Genomic DNA, 23,464 nt, shown 5'->3' with positions numbered 1-23,464 from the left:
GTACTGTGTTTTTTGCGTATATGACTTAATCCAAAACTTACAGTGTGGGTCGCTATAGTAGGAGCTGAATCACGCTGGGTTTGTTGGCAAGGGCAGGAAGGGTGGTCACATGAGCAGGTCCCGAAATCAGATGCATGCTTCCATATGCCAGCAACACACCCACAAGCCCTTGGCCACTACGTGTGACTCCTCCAAGCCCCAACTTCTATTTCTATAAGATTAGGGAACAAATGATCTACTTAGAAGAGTCTCTGAGGATTCCGCACTACACTGGCACACAGGAAGTGCTCATTTAGCGTGTGTTCAAAGAATGAGTCAACGAGTCAGCCACACGTCACTGGCATCCCCCGCATACAGGGACCTGCGTGGAAGCCAGGATTCAGTGCAATCAAACTGTGCAAATCCACAGATTTATATTTTAAATCCTCTCATATCACTGGACATGTAGCAGAAATATCCTTACTTCACTAACATTCAAGTCGTCCAAAGAACTAAGAGTTAATTGTGATTAGCAAAGCCAGGTAATCTTCCTAATCCTTAGTATCTTTTGAACTTATGATTTGCAGTTTGTCCCAAACATGTGTATTTCTAAAGAGCCTGAGGGGAGTGGGGTATGTGTCTACAAGGCTGGGACAGGGTGTTAGCATCCTCAGAGTTTGCTACTTCCACTTAATCTGAGCATCTCGCCCAGGGAGGAGGCTCCAAAGGGCCTTCCCTGTCCTCGAGGTCAGGAGACGGTGAGGCCTGCGTTTATCTGAGTGTCTGATGAGCATCTCCACCAAACTGGGTTCCCCGACAAGCCAGCTGTGGAGTGAGAGTCAAGGACGCACCATGATGCTCCACATTCATCAGGGCTCAGACAGATGAAGAGGAGCCTGGATGGCCCAGACGTGGACCACACCCCTCCCTTGACTCATAGCTGATGTCTCTCATCTCTGATGCAGAGGGATGAAGCAGATGAATGAAGAAGGTCCCAGAAAATCATCCTGGAAAGCTTTGGGGAGAATAAAACTGGGACAACCAAGAACACATAGAAGGGAAGCAAAGAGAACCCAAAGAACATTTTAACTGCAGAATTAAAAACACGAAGTTATGAAAGAATAGTTCTAAAGTCCCTGGAAAGGAGAGGGTTTGCAACCAATTTTCTATGCCAGATCTGGGAGGTGCACAGGAGCCAGGGGGCTCCACATGGCAAGTGTGGGTGTGACATATAGAGTTGGGGACAGGCTTAGAGATGTAAGGAGGGCCGAGGAGCCCCAGGCATCTCCATGACTGAGCAAGCGTGAGGACCCCAGCGGAGAAGGTTGGAGCAGACAGGTGTGCTGAAATGGAGCCCTGACACAGTGCCTTGAATGTGGATGCTAGATAGCATCAGGGCCCAAGCTAAAATTAACTCACTGAAGAGGAGTGGTGGAGCTGGCCCCACAAGGTTCTAATCTCCAATAGACAACATCTTGAGGGCTCCATTTTCTCCCAAGCAGTTCATCTTCTGGGAACCCCAGACTCTGAACAAAAAGCACCACCCACATGTAGACCCCAGACTGACTGGGGTCCACTTTGCCATCATCCAAATTCCCCAAAGGATGTGATCCTGCTGGCCAATCCCAGGAGGCTACGGGCACTGCAGACCAACAGGAACTTGGACATGAGCTAAACACGCACCTCTCAGCTCCAACTTCAATCTGTACGACTTTCGACTCGTAACTCCGAGGGAGCCTGGGAATTAAGTGATAGTGGCCCCGCTCCTTGTTCTGCGCTTCGCCATCAACGCCTCATTTCTCCCAACAGCCTGATGTCAGTGATTGACTTTCTGCGCGTCGGCAGAGTGGACCAAGTTTTAGGGGTTCTAGAGCAACTCCTCTAACCAGTTTTTGGGGTTGTTCTACATCAACACCATGGAAGCCACCATGAGCCACTACAAGATCTCCCAGTCACAGACTCCGGGCCAGAGTTTCCCAAGTGCTCCAACATGACCACAGATGGTGGCTAACCCCTCAGAGGGTGAGCACTTCTCAAGGCTCAGCAAATCAACACGACAAACTGCAGATGCGACGGGCTGGCCAACTCCAGGTGGCCCTACTTACGTAGAGCCAGTGGCCCTCCATCAGCACTGAGAGCCACTGAAAGGTGTTTAAGCAGGGACTACTTAACGTTAACATTTGCATCATCCATTTCATATATAAATTATTCTTCCTTGCGAGCATAGAGTAGCTCCACTCACTGTGTTTCCACACTAACCTGCCAACTCCGACCGTTCTTTTCCTGTTCACTTGAAGCCATGGCTGTTAGCACAATGACAGCCTGTCACACAGTAGGTACTCCACATTAACTGGGTAAATAGATGACCAAATGTGCACTGAATGAATGTGCTGATAGGAGTCTGAGTGACAGGCCAGAGGATGGAGATCGGAGACAGTCAGAGACTCTTGGGTGATGCAGAGGAGAGAATTGTGGTCTGAAATAAAAGACAATCAGACTCACCCTGGGAGAAAGAGACAGACTCCAGAGAAGACTCCCTGAACACTGGAGGTGTGGCTGTTTGGCCAAAAGAGGGAGTGGACGTGTCCAGGGAAGTTCATGCTTCCTGGCGCCAAAGCCACTACCAATCTGGCCCACTGCCTGTTGGTATAAATAAAGCTTTATTGGAACACAGTCCCAGGCATTATTTATACATTGTCTGTGGCTGCTTTCTCATTACAAGAGCAGAGCTGAGTAGCTATGACAGAGACCAGAAGGCCTGAAAACTTTAAAACACTTAGCATCTCTCCCGCCTGTCTTAAAAAAGGTTTGCTGGCCGGCGCTGCGGCTCACTTAGATAATCCTCCGCCTGCGGCACCAGCACCCCAGTTTCTAGTCCTGGTTGGGGCGCTGGGTTCTGTCCCGGTTGCTCCTCTTCCAGTCCAGCTCTCTGCTGTGGCCCGGGAGGGCAGTGGAGGATGGCCCAAGTGCTTGGGCCCCTGCACCTGCATGGGAGACCAGGAGGAAGCTCCTGGCTTCAGATCGGCGCAGCGTGCAGGCCGTAGCGGCCATTTGGGGGGTGAACCAACGGAAGGAAGACCTTTCTCTCTGTCTCTCTCACTGTCTAACTCTGCCTGCCAAAAAAAAAAAAAAAAAAAAAGGTTTGCTGATCCTGATTTAGGGGCTCATTTAATCTACTCTGCTGCTTTAGGAATGATGCTGAGGTCAGAGGAAGGAGTAAGTGATAATTTTCCAGTTAAAGTGCTGATGAAAGGAAATATAGGGGTGCAAGTTGTGGTTCAGCATGGTAAGCCACTGCCTGCAACACTGGTATCCCATATGAATGCGGGTTTGAGTTCTGGCTGCTCTGCTTCTGATCCAGCATCCTGCTAATGTACCTGGGAAAGCAGCAGAAGATGGCCCAAGAGCTTGGGTCCCTGCCCCCATGTGAGAGACCCAGATAAAGTCCTAGGCCTGGCCCTCCCCTGGCTATTGGAGCCACTCAGGGAGTGAAGCAGCAGATAAAAGATCTCTCTCTGTCTCTCCTGCTCTGTAATTTTGCCTTTCAAATAAATAAATATAAAGAGAGCCAGCATTGTGGCTTAGTGGGTAAAGCTACTGTCTCTGTTACTAGCATCCCATATGGGCATCCGGCCAATCCACTTCCAATCCAGCTCTCTGCTAATGGTCTGGGAAAGCAGCGTTAGATGGCCCAAGTGCTTGGGCCCCTGCCATCCGCATGAAAGACCTGGAAGAAGCTCTGGGCTCCTGGCTTTGGCCTGGCCCAGCCCAGGCCATTGTGGCCATCTGGGGAGTGAACCTGCAGATACAAGAGCTCTTTCTCTCTCTTTACCTCCCTCTCTCTGTAACTCTTTCAAATAAATAAATCTTTCATTTTTTTTTTAAAGAAAAGGGAAAAGTGGGGTTGCAGGCTTCCAAAATCACCAGCAACACACACTGGTAGCCACACAGTGCACAGGTGTGACACAGCCAATACAGAGAAATATTTCAGATGAAGCCTCGCCTCAGATTCTGAATCTGCAAGTGCCCACTGCACACCGCACCGAGTCAGCCTGGAACAAGAGGAGCTGCCGATGTTGTGACGACACTGCCTCTGGGGTTCTGCAGGAAGGACAGCAGGGACGCGGCAGGTGGCGTGGCTGATGGAGCACCCAAGAAAGGACACTGAGGGCCTCGGGCCACTTTGCCCTTAGCATCGGCAGACTCCTGAAGGGCCGGTGCCCAGGCACTGAGAGGAACAGCTGATATTGTTCCAGAAGCACTTGTCACAACTGCAAATGCTGTGGGGGGAGCAAGCCAGATAAATGAGCAGCGATGGCAGGGAGGGAGGCACAGGCAGGCACAGGGCGGCTGTAAATCTCTGAGACTGCAGGATATTGAAATCAGAGAACTGCAAAGCACTCTGACACACCCTCCGAGCCCTTGCTCCGTCTGCTGCCAGCAGGGCTGTCCTGGCCATCTTCAAAGTCTGATATCTGCTTCCTTAAGGGCCAGGGCTAGCACAAGACACAAATCTGTGTTGACACAGCACTCACACGGGGAGATATGATGAATGGTCAGTCCTGCCCCCGCCCATCCTCTTCAAAGATACCACCACCCAGTATCTCAGCTCTTCACGGACCCTCACTCAACTAGGGATGGAGGCAGGGCCCATACTCCTGCAGAAGAGGCCCGGCATCCTACAGCCAAAGCTCATGTACACAGACAGCTCAGGGTTCCCATCTTTTCCAAACCAGTGCAAACAGAACTGGAGAGATGACAGCCAGGTTCCCTTTGCAAACCCCTCAGTCACTTTAACATAGGGAATAGACACAGTAGCTGGGTCCAGACAGCCTGCGTTTGAATCCTAGGTGACCCGAGATGGTCACTTCACATTCCTTCTGCTGTGAAATGAATAAAGCAAGACAGCCTTCCTCCCGCATTTGTTATAAGGATTGAACTGATCTAATACCTGCAAAAACACGCGGAATGGGGCTGAGCCCACAGGAGGCATCCTATAAGTATTACCTATTGTGTCTTTGCTCCACCTGCATTTTAAGCCTCACTTCTTCGGGAGGCATTGCACTAAGTACTTCCATTCATCATCCACCCCTTTTAATCTATTTTCCCAGTCATTCCCACTCGTTATCACACGTATTCCTGTGAGGCAGACGCACTGGCTAACGTCTGCAGATGAGGGAAGTGAGGCACAGGTAAGGGACATGATCTGTTTGCAGGTGCACAGCTAGTAAACAGTGGAGCCAGGAATGGCAGATTCCACAGACTGTCTGACTTCAGGCAATACACGGATAGCCGAGGGTATCAGAGAAGAACCACATTTGAAAAACAGGAGTTGATCCCTTTCTGTAAGCCTGGGGGAAAAATGTCAGGTTCTGGTCACACTCAGGCTTGTTAGATAAACAGCTGAAGCCACTGTTAGTCAGGTTTCCTGTTCCTTGTTGCTGATAGAATCCTGGCTGACACTCCAAGGCAGCTCAGATCTGCAGGGGTATTAAGACTTCCCACGATCCAGACCGTGGGTCAGGGGCTGCGGACGTGTCCTGCGTCCCTGAGGAAACTACTTGCTCTCGGGGACGTTAATTCTCTCTGGCAAAATGAAATCAGATGTCAGTTAGGTTCTATTGCAGTTCTGATATTTTTTGGCTTTTTGCAACAAGGAGATACTGCAAAGGATTGGAGCAGCAATGAGACACAGTAAACACAGTACACATGAGAAACCATCAGGAAAATCACTTACAAGTGGCCTTGGAACTAGCATGCATGTCCCCGGGTTTTCAAGCTCTTGCTATTGTATGCAAATACAATCTGAGCCAATGCCTTCTTTCTGCAGGGCTACCGTATTTAGGGCCCTTGCCACATTCCTCTCGTATCTCACTGAACCCTCAAGAGAACGCAGTGAAGCGAGTAGTAGGACTTTATTTAACGAAAGGTAAATCATAGACATCAGAAGCCTAAGCAGGCCATGCCCTGTCCCTACCACCACCACTGACCATGACTTCCTTGCCAACCACGGCCATGCTGACACCCACTCCACAATGACGATCCCTGCATTACTGTCAGCCCACCAGGGCGGGGCAGAGTTGCTAACAACCACCCACCTAGAGCTGTGTGGCTCATGCAGCTGTCATCTTGCCAGAATGACACAGAAGCTGCTGGGGAGCTGTCAGCCCCTCTCAGCAGCCTGAGTCAGCTTTACAACCGGGTGAGTCAATGATCCAAGGTTGGTTTGATAGACAATGATGAGAATCACCATCACCATAGTAAATGCATCCAATCGAAACACTTGCAGAAACAAAGACAAAAGGCATCTGTAAGACTTTGTTTTCTCCCCCTGTCCACTGATTCCTACTGTACAGTGCACCAAAGGCCATGTGGGGACAACCCATTTTGTTCTAGTGCTCTGTGCATTTAGTTTTGCTTTTGTAGCTTTGCAGAATGTGTTCCTATTTGGTAGAGCAAGTCACATCCAAATCCTTTCAAGATTCAAAAGGGTGGGGATTAAGGCTCCAGTGTTTTGCCATAAACTAAGTCAGCTCCAAGGGAGGCAGTTTAACTGCAGAGCACATATTTATAGTGACAGTCAGGAGAGAACTCTAGAGCCATGAGTCTCTAACCCTCCCCCTGAGAGCCTACAGGCCCTACAAGGCTGCCTGGGGGCAGAGGGGCATGCAGGCAGTGTGGAAGCCAGGACCCCCGAGCGAGCCTCTGGACCCCTGGCCCACGATTCAGTCCAAGCAGTTCTGTCTGTTTTCTACACAGAGGTTTATCTGTTCAACTGCATTTGAAAAGCAGCAGGTTGATGGTTTTTCATGAGTAAAAAAAAGAAAATGCTAGGGATTTATCCATGTAGCCAGGGCCAGCATGAGATGGGAGTGGGGTGAAAGGAAATGGGGCAAAACAAGAGGAGGGGGCTGCAGGGCGCATCCAGAGGTGGGTGCTTCCCTGGTGTTTTTGAGCAATCGGAATCTACAGTTCGCTCTGCATTCTCACCCAAAAATTAACTCGTGCCGGACCATTTGCACTGCATCTTTAAAATGATTGAGAGAGTAAGACATCATAAACTCTTTCCAAAAGAGCATCCTAACTCAAATGTTCTGCACTCCCAGTCCACAGGCTCCTCTCTGCTGAGCGATAAAGTGAAGATTGCAAAGATCGCAGCCCCAAGAGGGAGTTCCTGCTGCTGGATTTCTGGGGGGAGCATGGCGAGTGCTTAGTGCACCAGGCAGGCTGGGGGAAAAGAGCCAGGAGAGAGATGGTGGGATAGGAGGGCCCAGATGGAACATCCATGATTCAAGGCGGAACACACACGGTAAGGGCCGTGCCAGTAGGGAAGGTGAGGCTGAAATCAGAACATGGCCCCTTTAAATTCCCCCAAAAGGCCCACCTAGGGTACCATATGATATCAGACTATGGGGTTCCAAAAAATATCACTGTGTGCTTAATAAATATTAATTAATAAATAAATATTAATACGCCTGTGTAGGTTCTTGCCTAATATTCAGAGAATTCTGAATACCAGCACAAATGAATGAGGCAGCATGATACGTTTTAAACTTTTATTCAGTGAAAGAAATGCATAAGAGAGTGAGGGCCCTATTTAAAAGAGATAAATCTGGATTCATACCAAGTACCAGGAGCCAGACACATGGAGGAGCATCTAAGCCAGGAAGCTTGGGGCAGGTGGCCCAAAGGCCATGCACCCTGGAGGCACAGGGCCGCACGGGCCCACACTGGCAAAAGGCCAGAAAATGGAAGGAAGAGAGCGAGCCAACCGTGTCTCAGGCTTTTTAATCCACTTCCAAAGGGGAGTGGTTAATAAACCTGATTGGCCAGTGGGTGCACAGGTGTGGCCAGGTAGGGGCATGAGGTCACACAGGGGCATGGTGAAGGCATGGTCTTCCAGCTCACAAACCTGATCAATTTTATTTTATATGCCTGCCTGCAAGGCCAGCCAGGAGGTAGGCAGGGGAAATAACACTGAACCCAGAAATCCGAGGGGCGAGAGGGAGATGATTCAAACAGGGGCAGGGGATACAGGGCTTGGCAGCCTGGCAAGAGCTCACTTTACAGGCAGGCCCAAGGGGAAGCAGCGAAAGCCCAGATTCCCAGCTCCACCACTTCCTGGCCCCAGGGGCTGTGCCCAGGCTCCGCTGGGTAAAATGTCTCTCGGATGCCTTGAGGATACCGTGGCATGGCTCACTTTGCACAATCCCGAGTGAACATCAGGGTCCCACAAATACCAAGACTCTTTAACCAGATGGCAAGCCTGGAGCAGCATGAGGGGAAAGAGGAAGCAGCAGGTGTGGGCACCTGTTTCAGGGAGGAGGTTAGAATAGAGATGGAGCAGTGAGGGAACCACCCCTGACACCCTGACACAGGGGAATGGAGGAAAACCTCAGCCGGAGACGTGAGTCTGACGCCTGGACAATCCTGCTGAGACACGAGAAGACTTCAAGATCAAAAAGAAAGGCTCACGGGGAGAGAACCTCTTTGAGGGGAAATAACAGTTATTGTTATAATAGCCACTGGTTATAGGGCTTAAAAATAACAAGTACGTTGTACTTCCGAGTTGCACGATCTCGCTTAATCCATAAGACCACTGTAGGAGCTTAAGCACACACCGCCTATTTTACAAGATGAGGAGATGGGCTCAAGTATCTTTGTGCACTCATTCCTGCAGGAGCCATGACATGACTGCAAAACCACGCAGACTGTGCCATGTAACCACAGCCTTTAAGACCACAGTAAGGTAGATGTCATCCTCCACTTGCAGAACAAGGGACAGTGAGATGGCTGAGACCTCACACAGCACCCAGGCCAGGGTCTTCACACCCTCTGGAGAGACCTAGAATAGAAGGTACACAGCTCCTTGCTCTACACGTCCACTTCTCAGAGTCAGGCTCAGACAATAATACCCCATCTTCAGACCCACAGACCTCTCCAGAGCCTCCCTCCAAAGGGTGCAGTATGCCAAACAGAAAAACACCCTCCCCACGGCAGTGGGGGCTCAAGCTGCGTCTCTGCGTCCTCTGGCCTCGGGGATGGCCAGCAGAAGGCCCTGTCTTCCCCCCACCCCGGGAGTTAGCCATCAAGTTCCAGATGAGGTGGCCGAATAAGACAGGCGGGAAGGAAGAGAGGTTTGCTGAAGGCACAGTGAAATTCCGAGATGGAAAAAAACAGAATGGAAGGATTTCAGGACATTCTGCCATTGTCCCCACAGAGATCTTTGCGGCTGGACAGCAGTGGGCCCACTGCCCAGATATCAGAGCAGAGACACAAGTCGGTGCACAGGCCTCCAGGAAATGCATCCACTCAGGAACGCTGCGTTCAGTGCCCAGGCTGCCCTGCCGCCCCGGCTGGGACCCACAGTGCTGCAGTGAGCACCACAGGCTCAGGCTCTTGCTATCCCTGGGCACTTGCAATTTTTCGTGTGACATTTCTGCAGACACAGAAGAACACATTCAGAACTGGGGGGAGACTATCGGCTATACTCATTCTTTTAAGAATTAATGGGGAAACAGCAACAAGCTAGAATCACAGACTTGAGGGCAATTATACAATGAAGAAAATTAGAGGCTACGTTGCAGGAGACAAATTGTCAAGGCAAAGCGGGAAGAGAAAAGGCTACACCAGCCGAGCCAGGCTCTTACAGCACCCAGGTCGATATCGGAACATAAATGAGGTGGCTGTGACACAGAGGGAGGGCAGGGAGCAGCAGTGAGGGAAGCTCCATATAAGTAGATAACAGTGCACCTGCGGCTTGCCCTCCAAGATCCTTTCCAGTGGGAGTTCAAGAACTGCCCACGCTGTACCCAGTGCCACACCTAGCTCTTTGAGACACAGCAGCCCATGCATTGCCTGGCTTCCTGTAAGTTCATGGTGGTCCCAATTCATAGGTGAAGTTCCTGAGGCTTCAAGGTCAACCACTTGTCCTAAGGTCACAGAGGCATTACCAGAGGAACTTCAGGGGATTGAACTCCAGATACTTTGTTCTTTTCTCTCTGTGGAGCCACCTCTCTAAAACCCAGTCACAGGCTCCTGGGCCCCCATTCTCACCATTAACAAATGCAATCTCCTTTCTGGGCCTGCCCTGCTGCTTGTCCCTTGGTCCTCGTGCCTGTTCCCAGTCCACACTTTGCTTAAGGCACCTGCATGCAGAAACCGGAAGCTGTAGGAGCCCAGTCCTGCAGACAGCAAAAAGCCTCTGCTGTCCCTTGGGCCTGGCCTGGCACCCAGACTCCTGCTCAATGCTTCTGTTCACCAGGTCTCCTGCTTCTTGCTCTACATCCAGGTGTAAGCTACCCCTGACTCCTTCCATCTCATCCTTGGCTTCAGCCTGGACAAGGTGTATTCTGCACTCTACCTGTGTGTACTCCATGTCTTGCCCAGAAGCAGAGAGCCCAGAGAGAGGCCTAGAATAGAAGGTACAATCCCTGCGAGCCAAGAAAAAGATACTGGTCCCTGCTCCTGACACCAGGGCAAAGTGAGCCTGGAGCTGCACTGTGACCCAGTTAGAGAGTGGGTCAGACTGTTGATCAGGAGTGAGAAGTAGGTCAGCATCAGGCTGAGAGTGAGGCAAACCCAGAGATGACACTGGATAAGGGCCCATGAGCAGACAAATGCGGGCACAAGGAGGGGCAATATGCTCAGGCGGACGGGAGGTCCAGAGTCTGAGTCAGACTCCCAGCATGGGGGAAGCCACCACACGGTGCACCTGCTGATGCTAGCAGGGAAGAGCTGGAGCCTGGCACCAAGAACGTGCCCCTCGCAGTTGCTCTAGCAATCCATGGCTCAACAGCTGCATTGAGAAAGCAGTAATTTTGTGTCATAAAAGAGGAGAAGTCAGGGCAATTAATGTATCGACGCCAATGCAAGGCGAGGGGCCATCAGGAGCTTTTCCATTTCTCAAGCTCACAGTTCAAGTTCTATTTAATCTACTTGGTGTCTAGTTTAGGAGACAACAGAAAAGTTTTGCGTCAGTCTCTATCGTCAAAAGCTTTTCTTTCCTTAATAAGCACGGAGTGGCAAATTTATCTAAACCTTGCTTTGATGATTCAGGATCATCAGTGAAATGCCGACTATTAACACATAGAAATATGGATGAAGGAGGTGTGACAGAGTGGGAAGGACGGAAGCAGTTCTCAGAACTAAACGTGGTAAAAGAGCCTTCCTGGTAGTTTTCCAATTATTAATATCCTCAAAAAGCAAATTCCAAATAAGACCTCGAGAGGAGCCATGGTCTGGGCTATTAATGTGCAGAAGGAATTGAAGAACACCCTGCATGAGCCCTGGCCCTAGTGGCAGCTCAGTCTAGCCGGTGTTCACCCCTGAAGCTGAGAAGCAGATACATAGTATGCCTGAGGCATTGCAGTTTGAATTTATTCAAGCCCTTATCTGCCCCTGTCAAATACAGAAGCCATTAGGCTGGAGCAGGCGCTGTGGCATAGTGGGCTAAGCCTCTCCCTGTAGTGCCAGCATCCAATATGGGCGCCAGTTCAAGTCCCAGCTGCTCCACTTCAGATCCAGCTCCCTGCTAATGTGCCTGGGAATGTAGTGGAGGATGGCCCAAGTCAGTGGGCATCTGCACCCAGGTGGGAGACCCAGAAGAAGCTCCTGGCTCCTGGCTTCGGCCTGGCCTAGCCACAGCCATTACAACCATTTGAGGAGTGAATCAGCAGATGGAAGATTTCTCTCTCTCTCTCTCTCTCTTTCTCTCTCTCTCTGCCTTTGCCTCTCTGTTCTCTGACTTTCAAATAAATAAATAAATAAAAATTTTTTTTTAAAAAAAAGACATATAACATCAAAAGAAATCCATACACTTTGGATTCTGATGCAAAAAAAAAAAAATCTATAAACAACTCTCTTGAGATATTCAGCAAATGTGAGTATGAAGTGTATAAAATACCTTGAAAATTATTCATGGGAAATGGAATTAAAACGTAAATCTACTTTGGTGCAAAAACTTTTGGAAGCCATGTATTTGCATTGTACTTTGTGGGAATTTCTAACTTATTTTCAAATAATTTTGAAAACTGTGTCTAAACCCCACCATTGTATACGTTTACAGATGAAGCAAACATTACAAAATCCAGGTATAGGAACTGTGTGTAGGCACTGTGCTTTTCTTCAACTTTTCTGGATGCCTGAAAATGTTCATAACAAATTTTTGGTGGAATAGTATCCATACGGAGTTTACAGCCTTGGATATACATCAGAACTCCAAGACAGTTTGTATTTGAAAGCCCTTTTTGCTGGTCTTACCTCGCAACCTCTGGCACTGTGCCAAGGAGAGCACTTGAGAGGGACACCTTTGTGTGCCCGCTGACACCAGGCGTTAGCTCGTCACGTCAGGTACCACCGATGAAAAAGAATCATCACACGTGAAAATTCCAACATAATCCTCCCAAACTGATTTGATGACCACCCCACTTGACTAACCACCTCCTGCTCTTCCTGTTTCTTTTGGATTAGGGTGTTGAAACTGGCATGCAATGTTTGCAGTTGCCTCTGAAACACTAGGTACCCCCTCCCATAAAATGTGTTCAAGTTCTTGGATTAAGTACTCATTGATGAAGGCTTCAAAAGGAGCTGGCACGATTAGACCCAGGACGGGAAGACTGAGGTTTTTTTTTTTGCAGTGTAGCCAGGGAGGAGTCATTTCTCTGATCAGACCCAAGAGAAGGCCACATGCATTTGTGCAAGATTTTAGGGGCTAATGAAAAACACGTCAAGGAAACAGAAAGCACTAAGCCCACCCAAACCATTGAACAGTGGGCTTGTCCTGATACCAAAGGAGTTCTCCACAGAACTCCCACCCCTGGGATTACAAGGATCAGAGAGTCCTTGAATACTCACATGACTTCATATGTCTTGAGGCAAGGGAGCACAGAGAAGCAAATGAAATCAGAATGAGCAGACACAGGGGGTGATGTGGTGGCACAGTTGGTTAAGCCTCCGCTTGTGAGGCCAGCATTCTATATCAGAGCACTGGTTCAAGTCCCGCCTGCTCTGCTTCAACTTCCTGATAATGGGTCTGGGATGGTAGTGGAGGGTGGCCCAAGTGCTTGAGTCCCTGCCACCCATGTGGGACATCAGGGTGGAGTACCAGGCTCTGGCTCCTGACTTCCTTCAGCCCAGATCTGGCTGTAGTCATCTGAGGAGTGAACCACAGGATGGAAGATCTTTCCCTCTCTACACTACCCTGCCTTTCAAAAAACAAAGAAATCTAAAGAATGAGCAGACAGTGTCTCTGAATTGCTACCAAAGGATTAACATTACTTGGGGGAAGAAAGGTTTATATCTTGGCTCTTTAATAGGCTTGGTGACAGAACCTAACACAGAGCTCCCAGTATATTCTGTACCAAGCAGGATTGCACAGGCAACTGTAATAACCACTGTGATGCACTAGCACAACACCTGGCATGCATGCATGCCTTCATTCCCAGTTAGTGAGTCAACACGTACCCTGTGAGGTCAGAATATTTGGGGCTACAACTACAGAGATTAGCAAAAGGAGACACATTCTCCTCTGTATGGAACATACCAGCTAAGAAGAAGAAACTAAATCACTTCAGAAATAAATTTAAGGGGCCAGCACTGTGATGCAGCGGGTTAACGCCCTGGCCTGAGGCGCCAGCATCCCATATGGGTGCCGGTTCGAGACCCAGCTGCTCCACTTCTGATCCAGCTCTCTGCTATGGCCTGGGAAAGCAGCAGAAGATGGCTCAAGTCCTTGGGCCCCTGCACCTGCATGGGAGACCCAGAAGAAGCTCTTGACTCCTGCCTCTGGATAGGTACAGCTCCAGCCATTGTGGCCAATTGGGGAGTGAACCACCGGATGGAAGATCTCTCCTCTCTCACCTCCTGCCTCTCCTCTCTCTGTGTAACTCTGACTTTCAAATAAAAAAAAAATAAATCCTTTACAAAAATAGAAATAAATGTAAGACTTGAGATAACCGCCAGGAAGGATTCAATATCTGAGCTAAGACAAGAAAAACAAAGGAGAAGCAGTATTCTAACGTGGGCAAGAGGACACACAAAATTTTAGGGTAGTGCTTTCTAAACATTTCCAGATACACACAACAAGCAGATAAGACACACACCTTATAAGAAGAACACAAATATCACAGTATGTGGATATTTTATATTTATCTACTTAATAATATCCCATGTTCCAAGATACCCAAGACACTGAGAGGTAGGTGCTAACTGTGGACTCGGGGCACTGAATGGCCCTCCTTCCAATAACCTGATTGACACTATTTTTATAATTGATTGTGGAATGCAATGAGCTCAGCTTTGTTTCCTGTGATGTAACTGGAAAAGGATCCTACTTGTTTCCCTTTAGGAGCGTAATTAACAGTACTGTCTTCAATCCCTGGGTTCCTTGCAGGGATCTTTTAAAGCCACTTGTGCATTTCCTAGGGGCTGTTTAATTAAAACCAAGTACTATCATCTACGTAAGTAGGCCCTGCAGACAACACAGGAAACAACAAACTGGATTTGATGGACATCGCTGCATCCTGCCCTGAGAGGAGGCCTCTTCCCACGGGACACTCGTCATACTGCATGTGCCCAGCCAACAGATGTACAGGTGAGGACCTCAATCATGCAGACCAGCAAAAGGCTGCATTTTGTACTTATTATATCACTACAAACCCAACATAAATAAACGTTCTAGAGGCTGGCACTGTGGCATCGCAGGTAAAGCTGCCGCCTGCATTGCCAGCATCCCATGTGGGTGCTGGTTGGAGTCCCGGCTGTTCCACTTCCAATCCAGCTCTCTGCTCTGGCCTGGGAAAGTTGTAGAAGACGGCCCAAGTCCTTGGGCCTCTGCACCCAGGTGGGAGATCTGGAGGAAGCTCCTGGCTCCTGGCTCCTGGCTTCAGATCGGTGCAGCTCTGACCATTGAAGCCATTTGGGGAGTGAAGCAGCGGATGGAAGACATCTCTCTCTCTCTCTCTCCTTCCCTCCCTCCCTCCCTCCCCTTCACTTCTATATCTCTCTCTCTGCTTCTGCCTCTCTGTAACTCTGCCTTTCAAATAAATAAATATTTTTAAAAAATAAATAAACATTCTAGCATTTTCTGAGTTCCAGTGAACTCTACTCAGCACCCCGTAATGAGCACCGCTCAGAGCAGAAACCACTACTTCAAGAAACCACAGTGCCGACGGGGAGGAAGCACGCAGGGCTGAGAGGTGGACTGGCTGCCTCGCACACAGACAGCATTGGAGCTCCTGCTCCTGGCCTTCCTGGTACTTCTGAGAGTTTGCAAGGTTCCCAGGGAAAGATGGGAGGCTTGGTACCTCACCTCCACTTTGACAATATCGAACGTGCCACAGAACTGGGGCAGGGTGAGGCTGGTGTATGTGCGGAAATCAGGCAGGAGACTGGCTGCAACGGAGCTGAGAGATGATGGTGCCTTCTCCATGGTCATGATCTGGAAGAAGACGGAGCGAGATGAGAACTAAGGATGGGCAGGTGATGGCATGAGGCTAGGGGTAGAAATAAGAGGGAGGGTGTTTGTTTCTGGATTAGGAAAGTGGACAAAGGCATCATTGACTCCTCAGACAGGAACACCAAAGGACACATTGTGGGATTTGGGGAGAAAATCGAGAGTAAGCGTGCGACTCGCTGGGTTTAGGCGCTGTGGAACGCACTCCTGGAGAAGTCTAGAGGTGGCAAGGATTAGGAGAAAGTGATTGAGCAAGCCTGCAGAGCCAGAAAGTGACAGGAAATAACTGACACCTGGAGCAGACAAACACCCAGGATTTTGTATTCACCATGAAAACATCAAAGAGAGAAAAATGTGGCATCTAGGGAGAAGGCAAAGAATCAGCAGTAGTATATACAATAATAAAAAAAAAAAAAAAACCAGAATTCTTCTGTGACAGGTAGGGACAGATTGAGGAAACAATGAAGTCGGGGTAAAAAGAGTGAAGATAAGTAGCTCATAAAAGGAAGTCCCTGTCAACGCGGCCACCCATGTGCTTTGTGAATACCAGAAGAGTCGAATGTTTCTGGTGAATGCAACAATGGGACTGCACCTGTGGTGATCACACCAGGGCAGGTTCAGTGGGGAAGCGGTCAGAAGTGGGGAATGAGGACGAACTTCCACCACCTGGTCCACAGTGGCTGTGAGGGACAAGAACAGAAGCTGACCCTGTGTGTGCCAGGACCTGAGGGTGGCCGTGTGCTCTCACTCATCACAGGCTAAGGAGCCCACAGACAGGGGCCGACTATTCTGCAGGAAGAAGGAACATCAGGGACAAGGACTTTGAAGATGGGAAAGAGGCTGGGGTCCTGCGCAGGAAGAAGCAGGGAAGGGCAGCAGGCAGACACAGCCACTGCGAGCTGAGCACAGGGAGAATCAGCAGGGTGAGCTCCCAGCGTGTGGGGTCCATGTTGTTCTCCAGGGCAGGATGTGAGGACGGCTGGCAGAAAGCACACAACTCAGCCCGTGTGTGAGCTGGAAGATGCTGAACTGGCTCAAATTCCAACAGGGAAAGGGAGGACAGAGCAGACTGGCAGGGAGGACTTGAAGGGTTCCCGGGGCAGTGTTAAGGACCGAGCTTGGCTGTAGAGACGATGGATTTCACCTGGCACCATTGCACAGGGCGTGTGCCGCTCCCGCCAGGAGCCCAGGAGGCTTGAATGCAGCCAAGGGAAGTCATGCACCCAGGATGCTCCAAGCCTGAGGACCTGGGTTTGTCTCTGCTGGCTCGTCTGAAAATGCAGAGGTGCTGACCAGTGCCACGTGGTGTCTTCCCTAACGACAAAGGATGCTTATCTCAACACAAGGGGAGCGCATTTTATCTAGAGGTCAGTGAATCTGTGACCGGGCATGTCAACACCAGGAATTCCAGCTGGAAGCATAGCTAGCAATACAAATCACTACCTACTGGTAAAATAAGAATAAACTTAAGTGACTTAAAGTCTTCTCAAGTTGAAACAGCTTCACCTTTTTTCCACATAAAATTGTGATTATGTGAACCTGCTTTTCTCTTGAACCCAAACTCAGATTTGGGTTCCTAATGACAGATAGCAGGGCCCAGTAGGAGAACCTAAAACTAAACATTAAGAATAAAAAGTGCTGGAGCTGGTGTTGTGGTGTAGCAGGTAAAGCCGCAGCCTGCAATGATGGAATCCCACCAGTTTGTGTCCCGGCTGCTCCACTTCCTATCCAGCTGCCTGCTAATGGCCTGTGGTAAGGAGCCAAAGACGGCCCAAGTATTTTGGCTCCTGACACCCATGGAGGAGACAGGGATGAAGTTCCTAGCTTCAGCCTGGCCCAGTGCCTTCTGTTGTGGTCATGTGTATGTGTGTGTGTGTGTCTGTCTGTCTGTCTCTTCCTCTCTGTAACTCTTTCAAAATAAGTAAATCTTAAGAACAAAAAAGCAAAAAAGTGCCACCCTAATGTCCCACTGACTCAATTTACAGTCATATCCTTGTTGCCACAGAATAATCCATGAAAAGTCTAAAATCTCTGCGGTGCGCTGGCCACAGCGGCCATTGGAGGGTGAACCAATGGCAAAAGGAAGACCTTTCTCTCTGTCTCTCTCTCTCTTTCACTGTCCACTCTGCCTGTCAAAAAAAAAAGTCTAAAATCTCATCAGCTCATTCCCTTGCTTAAAAATCTTCCAAGAATCCAAGGCATCAACAGGCTACGGCACAGCATCCTCGGAATATCTCATACAACTCCGTTGGGAAAAGGCAAAGTCCCTGGATTTGTAGAACCTCTTATCCTGCTCTTCCCCATACAGAAGAGTCTTCTAACATGAAAAAATACACCTGAGAGAGCCTCCTCCTTTGGGGGAAAGAGCAAACCACAGCCTTTGCTCAGCTAAAGGATGTTATGACTAAAGCCCCTGTGCTAGGACTGCCAAACCCAGAGAGACCCTCCCAGCTATACATCACTGGGAGGCAGGGAGTCGCCTTAGGAGTGTCAACTCAGGATCTGGGACCTGTTAAGCCACCTGTGGGCAATCTTTCTAAAACCTTAGACATTGTTGCACAAGGATGGCCTCACTGCCTAAGGATGATAGCAGCAGCTACCTTGCTGACAGAGGAGGTAGCTAAAATTACATTGGGGCAAAATATCGCCCTTTATACCTCAAATCAAATAAATTCTCTATTAGAGCAAAAGGGCTCTCACTGGTTCACAGATTGTAGAATACTAAAATATCAGGTCCTCCTTCTAGAAAACCCTCAGGTAAAAATAAGACATTGCTCTACTCTAAACCCGGCTACTTTAATGCCAGTTGCAGGGGAAAGTGGTCCCCTCCGCTCCTGTACTCAGACTATAGACTTGATCTATGCCAGCAGAAGGGACCCAAGAGACAGCCCCCTGACTAATGCAGATGAGGTTTGGGTCACAGACAGAAACAGTTTTGTCAGGACCTGCTTCTCAGGGTATGCAACAGTTATGGCATGGTACGGCATGGCACGTATTGAAGCGTGCTCTGCCACCAGGAACTTTTGCTCAGTTAGCAGAACTGACTGCCTTATTTTTTTTATTTCTATTTTTTTTTTGACAGGCAGAGTGGACAGTGAGAGAGAGAGACAGAGAGAAAGGTCTTCCTTTTGCTGTTGGTTCACCCTCCAATGGCCGCCACGGCCAGCACGCTGCGGCCAGCGCACAGCGCTGATCCCAAGGCAGGAGCCAGGTGCTTATCCTGGTCTCCCATGGGGTGCAGGGCCCAAGCACTTGGGCCATCCTCCACTGCACTCCCAGGCCACAGCAGAGAGCTGGCCTGGGAGAGGGGCAACCGGGACAGAATCCGGTGCCCCGACCGGACTAGAACCTGGTGTGCCGGCGCCGCAAGGCAGAGGATTAGCCTGTTGAGCCACAGCACCGGCCAGAACTGATTGCCTTAACCAGAGCTCTAGATCACACAAGAGATTTGTAAGGCATCTTCACTCTGCATGAAGACCTCAGTCTTCCAGTAAGGTAGAAAGAGCCAACCAGGCTCTATAAAAACAACACAAGTATAAAAATGCGTGCTTGGTAAGAAAGGTTTAGAAGAAAAGAGTGTTGGTAAAAAGGGTTAAAAAGGAAAGATCTTTTTAATAAGGAAAGGACATGGTTTATAAGAATGACTTTATCCTGATGGCCAGTTTACTCTAGACTGGAATGGAAATGATGGAATGTTTTCAAGTAAGTTAAAGAAGGTGTGCGGAAGTCACAAAAGGTTGTAAAAAAGAAATATTGGACATGCTAACTGCTGCTCCAGGAGGTATCTGTGCCATGTTCCAGGAAGAATGTTATCTCTGGGTCAATCAGACTAGACAGGTACAGGTACAAACCCAAATTCATACTTTTCCTGGACAAAGCCACTGTTGCACACCGTAAAGACAGATAGCAAGAGGAAATACCCAAATCCCCCTCAACGCCCACATACCAGCTTTGAAGAAGTTACAGAAAATGGATCTCCATCCATAATCCCAAAGAAGAATTTTGGGTATTACCTCTTGAGGGGGGAATGTTAGGTAGGAAGTCAGTTATGAGCTTATGTGTGTGTAACAGGCCTAAAGAGAAGACATCTATGTCCAGCATATGCTGCATCTCAAGGTCATCCCAATGGTGTTTCAGGGGCAACCCAGTATTCACATCCTGCCCTGCCCTTCCCCCTTCTACCTGATAACCTGCCAGGTGGAGGTCCCCACCCCTTCTGTCTGACAATCTTCCACAATCTCCCAGGTGCAGCCTAGTATCTGCATCTCAAACACCCTGCTCCCTTCCTCCAGTCTGATAACATTTGCATCCATAAAGTCCTTTGTTTCAGACCTTCAAAAAAAAATACACCTGAGAGATCTAAACTCTTACCATCATCTCCTTTCTACCTTATAAAAGATAGTCATTCTTGGGCCGGCACCGTGGCACAGCAGGTTAAAGCCCTGGCTTGAAGCGCCAGCATCCCATATTGGCGCCAGTTCGAGTCCTGGCTGCTTCATTTCCGGTCCAGCTCTCTGCTATGGCCTGGGAAAGCAGTGGAAGATGGCCCAGGTCCTTGGGTCCCTGTGCCCACGTGGGAGACCTGGAAGAAGCTCCTGGCTTCGGATCGGCGCAGCTCCGGCCGTTGCAGCCATCTGGGGAGTGAACCAGCGGATGGAAGACCTCTCTCTCTGTCTCTACCTCTCTCCGTAACTCTTTCAAATAAATAAAATAAATCTTTTAAAAATAAATAAATAAAAGATAGTCATTCTTAAGATGAGGACAACGCTCCAAGGGCAAAACCCATTGTTCCAACCGGATTCAGTCTAACATCTTCCAAAGCAACTTCCTAAAAATGTTCTGGGGTGCTGACACTGATAGTAGGTGCTTGCTGCCAAAAAGAAAAATGCACTGGGAATCATGATTGCACAACCTGGTGATCAGCCCAGAAAGACTAAGACACAATGGTGAAAACAAATATGAACAAAGCTGCTCTGGACCTACTAGCAATCATGTATGGAACTATTTTTATGTACATGAGAGAAAAGTGAGAGAGAGAGAACATTTCTATCCAATTGTAATTTCATTGTTTTAATTCAGTCCAAGCTTTATGAAAGTGTGTATAATCCTACCTACTAGACCACCAGGGAGTGTCAGAAAATGTGCATAAAACCATAAACAGAATGAGCTTTCTCAAGCACAAGCCATCTCTGGGGACCTGAGCATTTCAAAGGAATGCCTTGGGATAGATTTGTTATGCACACACTATGTAAAGATCAGCACTCCATGTTTTATTGAACTATATAAATGTGTCTCGGGCAAAACTTTAAATAGATTCTGTGATTCTATCTGAGGCTTGCCAAACCTTTGTAGAGAGTCAGCCGGTCAACAGAAAACAAACACAGCCCAGATTCCTCCCTTGCAGGGCCGAGAGTCTAACTCTGTTCTGTGGAATACACAGTCAACAGTGTTGCCTGGGCTATTTGTGGAGAATGGAGAATAGAATACGGCAGAAAGTAAGGATGTTGAGGAGCCAGTGCTGTGGCACACTAGGTTAATCCTCCGCCTGCAGCGCCGGCATCCCATATGGGCACCAGTTCTAGTCCCGGTTGCTCCTCTTCCAATCCAGCTCTCTGCTGTGGCCTAATAAAGCAGTAGAAGATGGGCCAAGTGCTTGGGCCCCTGCACCTGCATGAGAGACCAGCAAGAAGCACCTGGCTCCTGGCTTCAGATCAGCACAGCTCCAGCAGTTGCAGCCATCTGGAGAGTGAACCAACGGAAGGAAGACCTTTCTGTCTCTCTCTCATTGCCTGTAACTCTGTCAAATAAATAAATAAAATCTTTTTTAAAAAAAAGGATGTTGAAACCAAACAGACTCCAAAGAACATTCTAGTACTGTCATTCCTTAACTGGATGACCTTGGAAAAATTATCTACTTTCTTAGCCTGGGTTTCTCTCCTGCAAAGTGCAAACATTCCCCATCTCACTCAGTGGTAAGGGATACATGAGAAAAAAAGGCAAGAGGCAAGTACAGAGATCAGCATGTAACAGAGCCCCAGGAACAGCTCCCTCTTTTACGCTGCATTTGTTCTGTGATTTCAACTACACAAGCTACAATCAGAGGGCGTGGGCACCACTTTAGCGTGAAGCATTGCGGGGGTTGGGGTCAGAGGTCATCTGTGTGACCCCCACTCCTCCAGATGGAATGCTCTTCTCAGACCCGGAGAGACACAGCTCACCTCCTAACTTTACTTTGGTCTTCACTCAAATATGCTCATCCTAGGGAGACTGTGCCTGACCACTCCACCTACATCAGGAATTCTGAGCTCCCCTTAATCCTGCTGAATTTTGCTGCACAATACAGACTTTGCATCACGCCTCTTTTAAAGTTCATGCATTGCATACACTCCCCACTAGATCTGAGGTTCTGCAGCAATGAAGATCGGGTCCGGTTTGCTCCCTCTGTATTCCCAACATGTCAAACCACATACAACTCACAGTAAGTACTAGGAAGGAGTTGTCAATAATCATGAATCAAACGAACCAAATGCTACCGATCCTTAACGACTCAGTTCATTCTCAACCTCCTGAAGGGTACTTTTCTAGACCTTTATGTGGCAAGATGCTTGGTGGCATTCACGTTGGGACAAGACTTGGTATCATTTTTTATAAGATTTATTTATTTGAATGAGTTAGAGAGAGTAAGAGGCAGAGAGAAAGGTCTTCCATCTGCTGGTTCACTCCCCAAATGGCCGCAATGGCCGGAGCTGGGCTGATCCAAAGCCAGGAGCCAGGAGCTTCTTCTGGGTCTCCCTCATAGGTACAGGGGCTCAAGGACTTGGGCCATCTTCTACTGCATTCCCAGGCCATAGCAGACAGCTGAATCGAAAGTGAAGCAGTCAGGATTCCAACCAGAACCCATGTGGGATGCCAGCACTGCAGGCAGGAGCTTTACCTGCTATGCCACAGCGCTGGCCTCAAGACCTGGTGTCATTCTGGGCTGTAATCAAATTATGTGCCATTTACGCTTCCCATTTATAGGCAATCAGATATAACCAGATAATTCAATCCAGTGTTTCTTCCCCGAGGCACCAAACTTTGGGCAGGACACTGCTGAGTTTTGTAGCTCTTCTTTCTGAGTCTACTCCAGTGTTGGCTTCTTTAACATACACAATTCTATCTCCTGCCCTCTTCTTTTACCTTTCTCCAGGAAGAATCCAACACTCTAAATGGGGAGTCACATCAACTCTCATGAATTCAGCTAAGATCTTCACATCAACGACATCTCTATTTCTGTCTCCACCTAAGCTTCTCCCCAAATCCACAGATGCATCAAGTAGCTCATAATGAGGCAGCTTATTGCAGCCCTAAGATCTTCAGTTCTGCTCCCTTGCTTTCCTTGGTGTGCAAGTACTGTGACTAGTCACCTTGTCATCCCAGGTAGGGCCTCAGCATTCTACCTTAACACCCATGGCCCAGCCATCACCAAGATCTGTCAATCCTAAACTTATAATAGTTCCAATAATTTCCTAACTCAATTCTCCACTGTCACCAACTTAGTTCAGGCCCTCCCCAACCCTCACTTTGGTGTTTAAATTTAACTGAAAAGTGATCCCTGTTAAATATAAGAGTGGGAATAAGAGAGGGAGGAGATGTACAATTTGGGACATGCTCAATCAGACTTGCCCCAAATGGTGGAGTTAGAAATGTGCCATGGGATTCCAATACAATCCCATCAAGGTGGCATGTACCAATGCCATCTCACTAGTCCAAGTGATCAATTTCAGTTCACAATTGATCACACTGATAGGTCTAAGAGGCAAAGGGATCACACAAACAAGACTAGTGTCTGCTAATACTAACTGATAGAACCAAAAAGGAGAGAACGATTCAACATGGGAAGTGGGATACACAGCAGACTCATAGAATGGCAGATGTTCTAAACAGCACTCTGGCCTCAGAATCAGCCCTTAAGGCATTCGGATCTGGCTGAAGAGCCCATGAAAGTATTTCAGGCATGGAAAGCCAAGACACTCTGGCAAAAAAAAAAGT

The sequence above is a fragment of the Lepus europaeus genome, chromosome 4 (assembly GCF_033115175.1).
Source record: "Lepus europaeus isolate LE1 chromosome 4, mLepTim1.pri, whole genome shotgun sequence".
NCBI classification, from domain to species: domain Eukaryota; kingdom Metazoa; phylum Chordata; class Mammalia; order Lagomorpha; family Leporidae; genus Lepus; species Lepus europaeus.
This window is presented reverse-complemented; position numbering follows the sequence as displayed.